This window comes from Hevea brasiliensis, chromosome 5, assembly GCF_030052815.1.
Source record: "Hevea brasiliensis isolate MT/VB/25A 57/8 chromosome 5, ASM3005281v1, whole genome shotgun sequence".
Classification (NCBI taxonomy): Eukaryota; Viridiplantae; Streptophyta; class Magnoliopsida; order Malpighiales; family Euphorbiaceae; genus Hevea; species Hevea brasiliensis.
The window spans coordinates 100,979,280-100,995,113 of record NC_079497.1 but is presented as its reverse complement, the minus strand read 5'-3'; the positions used below and the strand labels follow the sequence as shown (position 1 = coordinate 100,995,113).

The 15,834-nt window shown below is 30.2% G+C and overlaps 1 long non-coding RNA gene across 1 annotated transcript; it reads left to right on the top strand.

Moving 5' to 3' along the window:
• Positions 1-11,731: 11,731 nt before the first annotated feature.
• LOC110639781 (uncharacterized) lies at positions 11,732-14,462 on the top strand. Its single transcript, XR_009148944.1, has 2 exons — positions 11,732-12,205; positions 12,441-14,462. It is a non-coding gene; the product is annotated as an uncharacterized LOC110639781 (long non-coding RNA).
• The last annotated feature ends 1,372 nt before the right edge of the window (positions 14,463-15,834 follow it).

The following is a 15,834-nucleotide window of genomic DNA, read 5'->3' as shown; positions in this document are numbered from 1 at the left end:
CCCTAGGTTCATATGCCCATATGAAGTCATTGAACGTGTGGGACCAGTGGCCTATCGACTAGCTTTACCACCAGAGCTAGATAAGATCCACAACGTGTTTCATGTATCTATGCTAAGAAGATACCGCTCAGACCCTTCACATTTCATCTCCATGGAAGAGATTGAAATTCAACCGAACTTGACATATGCAAAAGAACCCATACGGATCCTGGCTTGGGAAGTGAAAGAACTGAGAAATAAATAAATTCCACTGGTGAAAGTGCTTTGGAGGCACCATAATACCGAGGAGGCAACTTGGGAAAGTGAAGAGACGATGAGGCAATAGTTCCCTTAACTGTTTGCATCAGGTAAATTTCAAGGACGAAATTTTTATTAGAGGGGAAGAGCTGTAACATCCTCACTTTAGCCAATCTGTACGTTCTACTGTTCCCGTGACTAATGTCAGTCCGGGCAGCTAGAATATTTGGAATCATAATTAGACTAGAGTGAGGAGTTATAAATAAACCAAATAATGATAAGAAAAATTAAGGAAAAGTTTTAGAAATGAAATGCACCAAGGTTAAATGAGCCGTAGCCCAGCGATGAGTGACCCTAACGGGAAGTGACGGTGAAGGCCGTTAGCAACCCTAGACTCATGGGAAACTCTTGAAATAATTTTCAGGATTTCAGGGAAGAATTATTGGGGTTTTGATGACAATAAAATGCTAAGAAAACACAAGGAAAATTAAATCAATCGGTACACACAATTTTAGCTCGTTAAGCCAAATAGAGGGCATTTTGGTCATTTTGTCTTCAGAGACGATTTTTTACCAACTTGTCCATTTAAGTGGGTGAATTATATGACATAAAATATGAATTAATATTGATAAAAAAATTAATTAGAAGTGAGTAGAAATGAAAGAAAGAAGAAAAATGAATAAAATGCCTAATTATGACATCATAATGATGTCATTTAAAACCCTCCCACCAATCACCATTTAGCAAGTCTTCTTAAAACAAATAAAAGAGATAAGAATAAGAAAAAAAAATCAGAATTGTCTTTCTTCTTCAACTGGCCGAACCACCCTCTTACATCCACTATTGTTGTCCCTCCAACCAAGCTTGATCTCCCACTAAATTACACCATAAGACCTCTTCCTCTTTACATTAAAACTTAATTTTACATCTTGGGCAAGTTAAAGGCAGCAAAAAGGAAAGGAAATAAAGAGATTTTTCAAGCTTGGATTTGGCTTACATAGAGGTTAGTGACCAATTCTTTCTTTCTCTCTTTAAATTTCTTGTTAGGATGATGAAGTGAGTTAGGATATTTGAAATTTGGACAAAAATAAACATGTTAGAGGACAATAAAATTTTTGGCAGCCATGATGGATTTTAAGGAGTGATGAGTTTGATGGGAATTAACATATCTAATAATGCCAATGATGTGAGTGATGGAGTTGAAATTGAAAAATCATATAATTTGTACGGTAGTTGCATGAATTGAAGACTTTGGTCAATTAGATTTAGGGTTTTGAAACTCAAAACTTGGGGGTTAATGCAAGTGAACATAAATTAATGTTGTGATGGTCAATTAGTAACCATTTGGCTATATTTGATGAGGAATTGAAGCTATTTGTGCCAATGGAATTGAGGTTAGATATGCTGCCTTTGGTGCCCTGCAGGGCTGGATATGAGTCTAGCAGGTTTGGGCAGATGTAACTTGAGTTGTGTAGGTTTAATTGGTACAGGACCAATTGGACATGAAATTAGATACATAATGGCACAACTTTGATGAAGAAACCCTACCTAGAAAACCAAAATAGACTGACCTAAAAATTAACCAAATCCGGGTAACACACATTTTGCCTGGGTAAAATGACCAAATGAATAGGCCATAACTCAGTGTAGAAAGGTCCAATTGACATGAAATTTATATCAATGAAAAGCTTAGACAATTTAGGACAACTTTTATGTAGAAAACAAACTCAAATTTTAGACTTAACCTAATGAAATTGCTAGCCAAAGTTGAATTACCAAATATGGCAGAACCAAGACTGCCCAGAAATTCTGGGTAAAAAGGTAATCCGGCCAGTTATGGTAAAATGGCCATAACTTTAGCTACAAAACTCCAAATAGAGTGATTCAAAAAGAGAATTAAAGAAAACACATAAAGGAACAACTTTGATTAAGAATATTTGGCAAAATTCTTATTGTAGAATTGCTTAATGAAACAGTGAACTCTAACACCCAAAATTGAAAATTTTAATTTATTTCCTATTAGTTTTAAGTATTGATTGGCAACCAATGCCAACACTTTTATGAACCAAAATGTGGTAATTTCATGTGATTAGAACTTATGTAACTATTATGTATGAAAAAGTTAATATTTTGACTTGAATATTAAAATGAATAGTAACCTTACATGGTAAACACAAATATTCAATTAAAAACTTTGTATTATGCCCTAGTAGACCTAGTAAGATTGGTTTGGATAGGTTGGCATGCTAATAGGGTTTTGTTAGCAGTACTGCATATGGCTTCATGCCATTCTGTGTTTTATGGCTTTTCGTGCCATTCCGCGATATAATAGCCTTTGGCTATTTTGATTGAGATTACTATATTTGGTTTCATGCCTAATAATTATTACAGCTCATTAGCTGTTCTGTTGCACACAAGGAGTCATATTGTGACCGATGGTGTGACGGTCCGAGGTACTTGGTACCCAGTGCTAGTTTACCCGTTTATCCAGTCTAGTCGACTAGTATAGGTTACTTGGGCAATCAAAATAAATCTTACCAAATTTTAATTAAATAATTAACATAACAAGTATCAGATTACTGCAAATAATTGCTAAAAACTCAGTCTGCATAAAATGTCAGCATGCACTCTACATGTTTATTTCATTTTAGTTATTTTTATTTCATTATTGGCACCACTAAGCAGTATTACTTAGCGCGTTGCTTTTGCCATGCGTAGGTACAGGAGATACGGAGCATGAGCCCAGTAGACCCCAGACTGGGTGAGAGTTAGATCTGCCAGTGTCCTGTGTCACCTCTCATCTGCAGTGTATTTTGGTCGGGCACTAGGATTCTCTTTTGTACTTTTTTAAATTGTATTTTGTATTTAGATCTTCATCTTATCATGTAAATTATAAACACTTATATTATTTTGTATTGTAAATTAATGAAATTAAGTATTATCTTCATAAATTTGAGTTCGAATTGAATTATATATGATATGAATTGAATGAATGAAAACTATTGAGAAATTATAGAGAAATGTTGAGATGATATTGATTATTTGGAGTTGAGAATGATTGGAAAAATATTTGGAAGTGTTTTTCACAGGTTTTGAAGAACTATTTTCTCCATTTTTAGCCGGCACTCTGTTAGATTTTCTGAAAAATCTTCGAAACCTCAAATTTATTTAAAATTTCAATAAATGATGTAAATGATAGTAATTTCATAAGTTTCACTTAGTGACCCATAAATAAATAAATTTTAAAATAATAAATATCAATGAGTTAAGATCTGGTGTTCCGGCACACTGTGTGGCATATCTTACTCGGCTACACTGTAGATGGGTAAGGGGTGTCACAAAAGTCTTCCTCAGGGTCAAAGTTGTTTTGGAATTTCAGTAGGGTCTTAACTTTGCCCCAATCAATACCTCCTCTTGTGGAATTCGCCTTGTAATCTCCTTTTTTCTCTTTGCCCTTTGATTGTTGCAATTTTTATGGGTCTAAAATGGTACTGTTCTTAAGGGCTTTCGAATTTTCCAGTTGAGCATTGTGGTTTTTTAGTTCGGCATTTTTTGCATCTAGTTCTTCGATGTGTTATGCCAGCTACTCCAAAGTTATGGGAGGTTGAAGGGGGTAACTTCAGTAATATTGGCACCATTGGTGGTGCCATTATCATTAGGAATGTCAATTGGGATAGGTTGTGGTTCTATGGATAAAGGGTTTGGAATGCTAATAATAAGGTAGGAGAAACAATGATCACAGAGATATATTTTTATGAGGAAGGATCATCAGAATAATCGTTTCCCATAAACAGCACCAATAATGCTATTCTCCTCTCTAGTGGGTATTGCATGTTGGATAGGATTTGCAAGAAAGAAGAGCACCAAGTGGGTTAAATGACCATCGCTTCGATGTCAATAAGAGCACCAGGTGGGTTAAATGACCATCGCTTCGATGTCGAAGTCGATAATGGGAACTGAACAATAGGATAAATGGAAAACTAGATATTACGCGTACCTAATAACCCTTATATAAGCCTTTAAGATAATCTCCCATTAGGATTATGAATTCTATGGTTGAGTGGAATTAGGAGTTTGCCTTGTTGGTTGAGTCCTTTAACGAGTTTGATTATGGTTATGGCAGATATCTCAGAATCCTTATCCTTGAAAGTGATCCGAGTATCACTAATATAGTTGGACGAGTCACTTTCTTCCATTAGAGTGTCTAGATATCAGGGTTACCCATTATTTGGTTGCCCATTCCTCGGCCGTTATGACTATTTTAGTTATTTTAATATCAATTTAAACCATTGTAAACAAGATTTCTAATATTTTCTAACCAAATAAAATTCTCAAATAATATTCCTTTAAATTCTAGAATTTGTTTTGAACTTCCACCTATATAAAATTCTTTAAAAATTTCAACTTAAAAATGTTCCTTTTTACCAAAAACTTTGGAAAATAATTTTAATAACCTCTCTTAAACTTAAAGACTCATAAAAAAGAGTACTAATCTAGGGACTTGGGTTCGCCTAAAAATTTCCCTAGAGTTAAGCCAAAGAAAGTAACTAACTATGATGCCTCAAAGAGTACAAATAGAAAATGCATTGAAAAATCAATTCTCTTCTTGTAAGCCTTAAACTTGAGCTTTGCCTCCATCCTTAATTCATTCTTGTCTTGATTTGAAACAAATTACCCTTTTTAACTCGTGGCCTATAAGCTTATCACAAACATGCTTTCCACTATTATTAGTAGCATATTATTAATATAATCAAAATATGGGTTAAGACACTTAAGTTTAACACTCTTGGTTTATTAAAATTCACAAATATAAATATGAATATTAAAGATTAAAAAAATAGCATTTATTATTAAAAATGTACATTTACATGAAAAGATTGATTACACCTACAACCAACAACCGGTTGTAATGCACATACATTAATAATTTTGAGAGGCGGTTGTCTTTCTTCATCCCTTTTCACCTTCCCCCCAAAGCCCAAATAATCAATGTCTTTTCCATATCTTCTATGAGGTTTGAATGTTTCAGAGCAAATTTGACATGGGGTTGTAAACTACACTACGCTGCACGATAAAGAGGCCACAATCTAGACTTGCCTTCCTTTTTTGGGGAATGTGCAATTTAGTACCCTATACTTTCGCACATTTTAAATTTGAGGATTGAACTAAGTTTCATTGCAAATTAAGGATTATACCTTCTCTCAATTAGCAATTTAAGAATAAGTCCATTAACATCAATATTTCTGATGATGTGGCATAAGGGACAGAGCCACTAAGGGGCCAAGGGGGGGCATTGGGCCCCCTTGAAATTTTAAAAAAATATTAGGGGTACAATGGTCCTTTAAACAAAAATAAAAGCTAAATTACCTTAAGCTTCCTTTTAATAAAATTAATGTTTATATCTTTTTTTTTTTTAAGAAATGTAGTACTCAATTTTTTTTAATTTTATAACAATCAACTTATATAATTAAAATATTATATAATTACTCTTTATGATTTTGCTTTAAATAACATTTTAGGTAAAATTAATTTTTAGTTTCTAAGAAAATCTAAGATAAGAGACTAAAATGTTATTTTATCTAAAAAAATAGACAATAAAAGTTACTTAAACATAAGTGAGGGATTAAAATATAATAAAAAGATTAAATTTTATATTTTTTTTAAGAATAAGAACAATTTATTTCAATTCTTAAAAACTTTGTGTGTAAGTGTGAATTTCACTAATTGTTAATAAGTTTAATAATTTCTCCAATAGAATAAAATCCAACCCATTTCTCTTTAGGTAAACGAAGTGTTTAGAGTTTTAGCTAAAAAATTTGAAAAAAAAAAAACTATACTAAAAATCAATAAGGATTTTTAATGTCTCAGATTTTTAGAGCTGTTATTCTACCGAATATGTGCTAGAATAACAAAGCTAGAAATTTCAATTTAATGCCTAGATTTCTTGTTAAATTAATAACAAAATATCAATTTTAGCACATCTTTTCTCTTTCTCTTATTTAATCATTGTAACATTCTATTGGGTTTGGTGAATTTTCTTTAATAATAAAATTTAATGAGTTAGTAAGATATGGATATTTAGTTTTATGCAAAATTCTCTATAATTTCTTAATTTTTTTTTCCTAATATCAAAGTTGAAGTAATTGAAAAAAATAGTTAATGCTCAAAATTTTGAGTTGATAACAAATTTATCAATATAAAAAATAGAAATTTTCATCAATTTTTTAGAAAGAGTGTAATTTTAATCTTCATACAAGGAAATACATGTATTTCTATAATTCTTGGAAAATATTGTTAATCAATTCTTTATTATTTTATTTTTACAAGGAAATATACATATTTATTTTCATATAATTATTTAAAATGGGCCCCCTAAATAAAATTTCTGACTCTGTCACTGTGTGGCATTAATGTGGCATGCTAACGTCAGCACTATGTCTGATGTGGCATGATGATGTCAGCACCACATCATCAAAGTAGTGCCACACATAATCCAATCCTTGATTTGCAAAAGGTTGAAAGTATAAGTTTCTAAATTAAAAATAAAACAAAGTTCTAAACCTAAATGCTAAAAAAACAAAAATTTTGAAAGTACACGGAGCAATTAGGAAAGAGAGGGAAAGGGAAGAAATTAAAAAAAAATTAGGAAAGATGATGGCATGGCAGAGAAAGAGAGAGAGAGAGAGAGAGAGAAAGAGAGAGAAAAAGAGAGAGAGAAATCTCTCACTTTATATATATATATATATATATATATATATATATCTCACTTTCTCTCTTTCTCCCATGCATCTCTTTTTTCATGTTTACCTCTCTCTCTCTCTCTCTCTCTCTCCATATATCTCTCCTTTTTTTTTTCTCCCTTTCTGTTCCCAATACCACTCTTTCTTCCTATTTGCCTCTCTCTCTGTGTCTCATTTTATCTCTTAGCTCTTATCTAACTCTCCTCCCCTCTCTTTCACTTTAGCTAATTAAGAGATAAAAAATTAGGAGAGAGAGAGAGAGAGAGAGAGAGTGATTCTTTCTTACCTCTCTCCCTATATCTCTTTCTGCCTCTCTATCTCATTAAGTCTCTCGTGCTCCATATCTCTCCCACTCTTTCTCTCTCTCTCTCTCTCTCTCTCTCGCTCTCTCTCTCTCTCCCCCCCTCATGCCACCTTCTTTTTCTAATTTTTTTTTCTCCCCCATCTCTCCCTTTCTTTCCTAATTTTTTTCCATGTACTTCTAAAATTTTTATATTTTTAGCATTCAGGATTAGAACTTTGTTTTATTTTCAATTTAGGGACTTATACTTTCAACATTTTGCAATTCATAGATTAGATTATGTGTGGCGTTGATGTGGTAACACTTTGATTATGTGATGCTGATGTTATCATGCCATGTTAGACATGACGCTGACATCAGCGTGCCACATCAGACATGAAGCTGATGTCAATATGCCACATCATGACTGCATCAGTACAATTAATGGTGTTAATGGACTTATCCTCGAATTGCTAGTGAAGCAAAAGTATAATTCTCGATTTACAATGAAATTTAGTTCAATCCTCGAATTTAAAAATCTGCGAAAGTACAAGGTAATAAATTGTACTTTCCCCTTCTTTTTTCTTATACATCTACATTGATTATAAAGTTATAAATATACTCTGTTGTCTTTAATTTTACTTCTTTAAAAGAGTAATTGTTTATTATAATGAGAATCAATCCTAATTATTTTTATAGGCAAGTAAGGGAAGAAGAATATATGTCTATGCCAAAATTAAAGAAGATTACATATGCTTTTAAAGGTAATTGTTGCTCACCACAGAGTTAAGGTAGAGAATGCCATAGAAGTCTTAACTGCTCAAATTAAAGAAAGATTGTCTCTACAATGAAATAAGAGAATTTTAATATGCAACATTTTGCCAAAAATTAAAGAGTTGTAACTTGACTCTTGTCCTTCTAGAATGCAGCTTTGCTATTAAAACTCATGCTAAATGAACTTGGTGACGTCATATATGAATTTTTTTTAGAAAATTCTTAGGTTGGGTTACGCGAAAAGAAAATAAACATAAGTTATAATTATTAAAGTAGTGTTTGGTATCAATAAATTCTACAAAATTTTGTAGAATTCATTTGTAAATCTAAAATTTTAGTATTTGGTTTAAATGAAAATTCATTTGGAATTCTTAATAATCAATTTTATGGAATTTATTATAACTAAATCAAATTATATCAAAATTGATAGAATTTGCAAATAAATTCCAAACTTAAATTCATATATATTTCAAGTAACAAAATTATCCTCTTATTATACATCATTTTATTTTATTTATTCCAAACACAAAATTGATTTCATTTGAAATGAATTCTATACTTAATAAAAAAATATACCAAACAAAAAAAATTATTTGCAATGAATTCTATTATGGAATTCACTTGCAAATTAAATGATTTTTACTATAGCATTGAATCAAATAAAGTCTCGCAGTTTAATGCAAGTCTAAAATCTAAAATTTAGGGCAAGTCGGTTACATAAGGTAGCAAATAATATATAGAATATTAATTGGTATGATTTTAACACTCTAAATAGTTGCATAAAGGGTGTGGGTAGGAAGGTATTTCCAAAAGTCTGACGAATGACATTCTCTCTTATAGTATTGTCATGTGGCATTCTCTATTATATGTAAGTTATGGTTATCCTTGTAATAACTATAATAAATAGCCATTATTATAAGATAACTTATAATATATTAACATATATTAATTATATATATCTATATCTGTATTATATATAGATAGATTTTAATTATTTCTATTATAAAATTTTTATTAAAAAATGCGAGAGATAAAGTAATAAAAATAAAATTTAAAATAGTTAATAAAAAATTTTAAAATTACATTATTTTTATATATTAAAATTAAAAATATATATATAAATTAAAATTATTAATATTCATGTGCATTAGCACAGGCAATTCCCTAATAAAAAAGTATATTATAAGATAAATTAAAATAACATAAAATGAGACTGATTGTGGGCTAAACCTAGCTCTGACATTAAATAGAGATGTCAAACATAGTTCCAATATATGTATGTTTTCTTTGATCGGGTGGACTTATGTAACTAAAACTAAATTCACAAGTTTGGATTATAACTTGTGTTCAAATATGGATTGTCTATAACTTGTGTACAAATATTAAATGTCTATAGGTTCAATTTGAGTTTTTCATTAAGCGTCTGACAACCTTTTTAAATTCTATATCTGTGATTGTTATTTGCTCACTTAATTTGCAACCATACAGCCACAACTATGGGAATATGACTCTTTTTTACCATGGACTTAACTAGCAAGAACTTGCTTTGTAGCATATGTCCCGCACACTACTCTTACTAAGTTTGTCATCTATCCCATATACTGCTCATGTAGCTGTGAATGCCCATCTTGCACGAACATTCATCTTAATCTTCCCTTAAAAGAACTAAAAATTATTAAAGATGGTGTTGGGTTCAGCCATTGGATATATATAATAGTTTATAGATATCTAAACAGCTGAACCAAAATGTTTAGTAAATTATTAAAAAATAATAATTGATAAACAGTTGACAGAATACCTATTTATTGCATTTTGTATCAATTCTATAATTAAAGTTGTTCATGAACTACAATTATTATTATTATTATTATTATTATTATTATTATTATTATTATTATTATTTGATAAAAATAACCTAGTAAATTACATAAACAATATTAACAATAAGGTACCTAAACTTCAATTTGTAAAACAAAACCCCCTAATCTTTAATTTAAGTAACAGAAACTCTATGTGACATTCAATAGCCTATTTCTAGGTTACTTTTGCTCATGAGATACTTGTCATATTAAAAATTATATTTTCTCTCTATTAATTTAACACTTAATAGAAAAAATTCAATTATGTAATTCTCTATCTATTCACAAACATGATAATTAAAATTGCACATATTGAAATTTTAGTATCTCATAAACTATTTACTTGAAACTATCGACTCAATGGAAATATAATTTTTTTAATTTAATAAATGTCAATAATCTAAAAACCAGTTATTGAAGTTCATAAGGGGGTTTTATGTTATTTAAATTTTGTATTATAAATTAAAATTTAGGTATACTGTAACATACTCCTTAGTTAGGTACCGTCCATATAATTTACCAAAAAAATAACCTTTGGACCATTTCTTATTTCCTATCACTTGATATGATGAGAAGTGTTTTATTATTATTATTATTATTATTATTATTATTATTATTATTATTATTATTTAATAACATTATTATTAAGCATTCCTAATCCAATTTATTATAAACTCAACATCTAATTATGGTAATCTTTTCTGTACCAATTGCTTGTTTTCCCTTTCAATTTATCATGTTTTGCACACTATAATTTTATGAAAATATTTTATTAATGATATAAAATAAAAAATACTTATATATTACGAAAAAAAATTACTTTTTTTTTATGTATAAAAGTTTAAAATTATAAGATTTTTTTTCTTTGTTAATAATAATTACTATATTATTTTACAGTTATATTTTTAAAATTTTAAATTTTTGTTTATCTATTTCAATAATAAAATAAATAATATGATATAATAAATTAATAACTATATATTTTTTTTAATAATAAAATAAATGATATGATATAATAAATTAATAACTATATATTTTTTTAATAATAAAATAAATGATATGATATAATAAATTAATAATTATATGTTTATTTTAATAATAAAATAAATGATATGATATAATAAATTAATAATTATATATTTTTTTCAATAGTAAAATCAATTATATATATATATATTTATTTTAGTCATTTTACATATTAATAGTAATAGTTAGACAAAGTTTTACCAAACACTTTATATAAATTAGTTATCAACTATTAGTTGTTAGTCATTAATTACATCCAATAACTAAACCAAATAAGTTCTAAATGTTCTCGATTGATGAACAAAAGATGTGGGAACTAGAAGAGCTCAGAGTGTCTTGTCTTCAATTCCCGCACCAATTAAGCCCATATGCCAAGTAAGCTTTCCATATCACTTGGGCTTTGACTCTCCTACAATAAGCAATTCTAGGTAGCCCCATACATGTCTAATAAATGTTACCAACATGGACTTGATGATTTGATATTTCCCCTCTTAGGCCCAGATAAACTTAATTCTTTTTCTTTCACCAAGCCCATGTAATTATGATTCAAAGGTTTCCCATGTTTTTTTTCACCTTACATGTTTGCGATGAACATTCTTCAAGATTTTAAAATTAATAAAAAATTTTGAACCTTTTTTAGGCACATTAGACATGATCCTACTCACAATTCATAACAAGAAGTTAAGTCTCTTCCACCTAAGGGCAAGCTCAAATTCAATTATGATAGTGCATGGAATGAAGAAAGTCCCTTAACAGTAATTTCAATTATTATTTGAAATTTGAAAGGGGACCTAATCAATGGCAGTGCTAGTAAAATTAGTGCTAGTAAAATTGTTTGCACCTCACCTTTAATAGGAGAAGCCAAAGTAGTTTTGGAATCCATGAATCTTGCAAAAATTATGGGATCTGCCACTTTCTTGATAAAATTTGACTCCATGCTAATTTCTGCCCTCTCACAACCCTAATCAAGCCCATGGGAAATCCAAGCCATACTTAAAGAAATCCTGGACCAAATGGAGCTTTTCACACAAGTTCAAATTTGATGGGCTAGTAGGAATGCTAATTCAACAACAGCAGATTGTTTAGCTAAACTTTATTTTAATGATGCACTTTCCTGCAATTGGTTAATAATGACTCTAATGAATTTGCACTTTATTTTGTGAGAAATTATATTATAAATTAGTGATTCTACGAAAGTAGTCCTATATGGAATGGCAAACCAAATTAACGACTCTAATGTTTTAAAAATGCTCTTCCCCCTTCTTTTCCATTTACGTCTCAATCTCAAGGTTCGTTCTTGATTTTAGATTCTCAAGATAGGGTTTTCTTTGGATTGAATTATTCTCTTTCAATTTTGGTTTGGAACTCTTTGCCCTAGTAATTTTCTAATTCTTTTTGCTTCTCACCTGCTGGAAAGTGATAGTGAATATTATTGTTTCTCAATTTCTTTTTTGGTGTTATAAATTTCTAGTCTTTTCTCCATATCGAGTTAAGAGCTTCTAATGAATTGAAGACTTTTTACAGTGTGAAGTTTGTAACTCTCATAAGGGACTTGTGCCATTAGATCTGTGCTTGTTGTAAGGCTTTCCTTGTTATGGGTGTTATTGTGAAACTTCTTTATTGGTGCTATCTTATCCTGAATGCACACCAAGTGTTTGATCAAAGTCCTAAGTGATTCTGAATGACTCTAACAGGTAGACTCTACTTTTGTAATTGCTAGACTCTTGTGTTGTTGTGTTTCACTATGAAGATTCTAGTTGGACTTGCCAATGCTTGAGCAATCCACTTACTTTTAACCATCTTAAAGGTATGTCCCAGCAACATTCTCCTACTTTTCTCTATATAATGGAGAAAAAAAAAAGGAACAAAACAAGCTTTATGAAGAAAAAACTAAGTAGAATAGGTTTTTAACATATGCATTTAATTGATCATTGTGGCATATTTGCAGGGTTTGGGTTTGGCTTGGGATGATCAATGTCATGTTCTTGTAGTGCATTCCACAATCTTTTTCTTTTGCTGTCGCATTTTTAAACCATATCCCCAGAAAATTTGGGATATCATATTCTTATCGCTAGTTGTGAGGATAACATTCACAAGACTTAATTCAATAACTGTTGCAGTATAAATCTTTTGTGCATATGGATTGTATTGGGGTAAGGGACTTTGGGGATGAATGGGGCTTAGTAGATATTGGTTTTCTAGGGCCTTCTACTACTTAAAACAATAAGAGAGATGATATAGATAATATCCAAGAACAATTGGATAGATGCTTAGCTACTTATCATGGCTCCTATCTTTTCCTACAGTTACTGTTACCCATTTGGAAGATCAGGGATTAGACCACAACCATTGTTAATCACCACTTCTCCTTACAGGCTAAAATCCAAAGTTGATAAACAATGGAAGCAAATCATAGACATTAAACAAATTATTACGAAATCTCAGCAAACATAACATGCTGGTTATAATCTCTCTCAAGTTTTATCTAAATTGAAAAAATGAATATATGATCTTACTTAGTGGTGCAAGTTGCATAATCAAAATTCCCTCTCAAGTATAAAAGATCTTAAATCACAAATTGCTCAAATCAAGTTAAATTCCATTGGCACTAATGTCTCTATGGTGAGGCAGTTAAAACCTAATTTAGCTAGAGAAATCCAACGTGGCTTGAATTAGGTGACAAAAACACATCCTTTTTCCATGCTCAAGTTATTCAAAGGAGAAGGAGAATTTTATTAATGCTATTTAAGACACTAACAGAGATTGGATTTATGGTTGTGATAATGTTAAGGTTGTGGCTATGCAGTACTACTCTAACATTTATAACACTACTCACACTGTCATCAATGATGATATGTTGCACAATTTTAGTCCATGTGTCACAACATATATGAATAATGAGTTGATCAAGCCTATCTCTATGGCAGAGATAAAAAAAAAAAGGCAATTGTTTTCTACCAATCCCTCTAAAGCTCCTAGGATGATAGTTTCACTGGCCTATTCTATCAACCTTCTTGGCACATTCTAAAGGAAGATTTTTATAGCAACTGTACTTGAATTTTTCAATACTAGTAAAATGCTTAGGGATTTTAATCATACTTTGTTATCTTTAATCCCAAGGTTTAAAATGTGCAGACTATGAAGGAACTTCATCTTATTGGCTTATTCTCAGTATTTTATAAGATTATTTCTAAGATCTTGGTTCATAAGTTGTAACCCTTCATGGCCATATCTCACTTATATGATTACTAAATTGGGTTTTCATTCGTGGTGTATCTCATGGATCATGGAGTGTGTTTCATCAGTCTCTTACTCTGTTTAATTAAATGGACATCAAAACAAATTGATTACTCCCACAAGAGGTGTTAGACAAGGTGGTCTCTTATCTCGTTATCTCTCTTTATTTTGTGTAGAAGGTTTGTCTCTGTAACACCCTTCATTCGTCTACAGTGTAGTCGAGTAAAGTGTGCTACATTCGGTGCCGGAGCACCCTATCTTATCTTACTTTATTCCTAAATAAATTTTTTTTCTTGCCCTTTTAATTAATCATTCAATTTATTTATGAGGGAGAAACTGATGGAGTTTCCCCTATTGTATTGCCATTTGGCGTGTTTTACTATTCACCTGCTTGACATTTTTCAATAACATTCTATAATAAAAATCTCATCAATTATTCTCATAATCATCTCATATTTCAAATATCATCCATATATTTCAAATTTCATATTCATTTCTATGCATTTCCATTTATGCACAATTTATATATAGAAATTCTCAAGTTTCATTAATTTACATGATTTACAGACTGATTACATAAATTCATAATTTACATGATCTATAAATTAATTACAATTCCATAATCTATATTTAAACATACAATTCATAATTTACATTACAAATAATAACTAATTATAATGTACAAAATACATAATATGATCTATATGAGCCCTATTTACATGCATTGCTGAGGAGGTGATAACCTTGAACACTTTGCAGATCCGAACTCCAAAATCCCAGTTTAATGTCCACCGGGCTTTGTATTTAGTACCTGCGTGAGGGAAACAAATCCATCGCGCTAAGCATTCCTGCTTAGTGATGCAATAATATAACAAGAAAATAATAAATACAAATAAAAAAAGAATAGATCATAATTTGGATACTCTAGAATTTAATCTAATTTAATATAATACTTCCAGTATCAACTATCTTTTGTTCTAATTTATTCTTCTTCAGAAGCGCTTAATTCCTAAATTCACAGTAATAATATACAATCCACAAAAATTCTAAGAATATTATTCTTAACTTTATATTTTTATGAAAAGGTGCATTTGAAATGTTTATTTAAGTTATATTTTTATTGCTAATCTTTTTATTATTTCATTCAATACTTGCTAGGTTATCTTAGATTATTTTATAATAATTAACATTCTCAGAGTTATTTCATAATAGATAAATTTTAACATCAGTCCAGTTTATTTCAGTTCTTTCTATTAATTAAATTCTTAGAGCTAATCTAATTTATTTTAGGTCTTTTCACTCATTTAGTTATCTCTAATATTTTTAATTGCTCATGTTTTTAACTTATTTCAATAAATTACATTTGCCCAAGTAACCTATAACAGGCTGACTAAACTGGATAAGCGGGTCACTGAGCATTGGACACCGTGGTGTCTTGGGCCGTCATACTATGGGACGTGAAATACGGAACGTCAACCACATATGCAATTAGTATGGCTAAAAGCCATGATAACATATTAGTATGGCTAAAAGCCATGATAACATATAATCGGACATATAAGCCATAAATATAGGCATAAAGCCATAAATATAGGCATAAAGCCTTACGCAGTACTGCTAAAATAGTACTCTATTGGCATGCCAATCTATCCAATCTGATATACGTGTCTAGGCAATACAT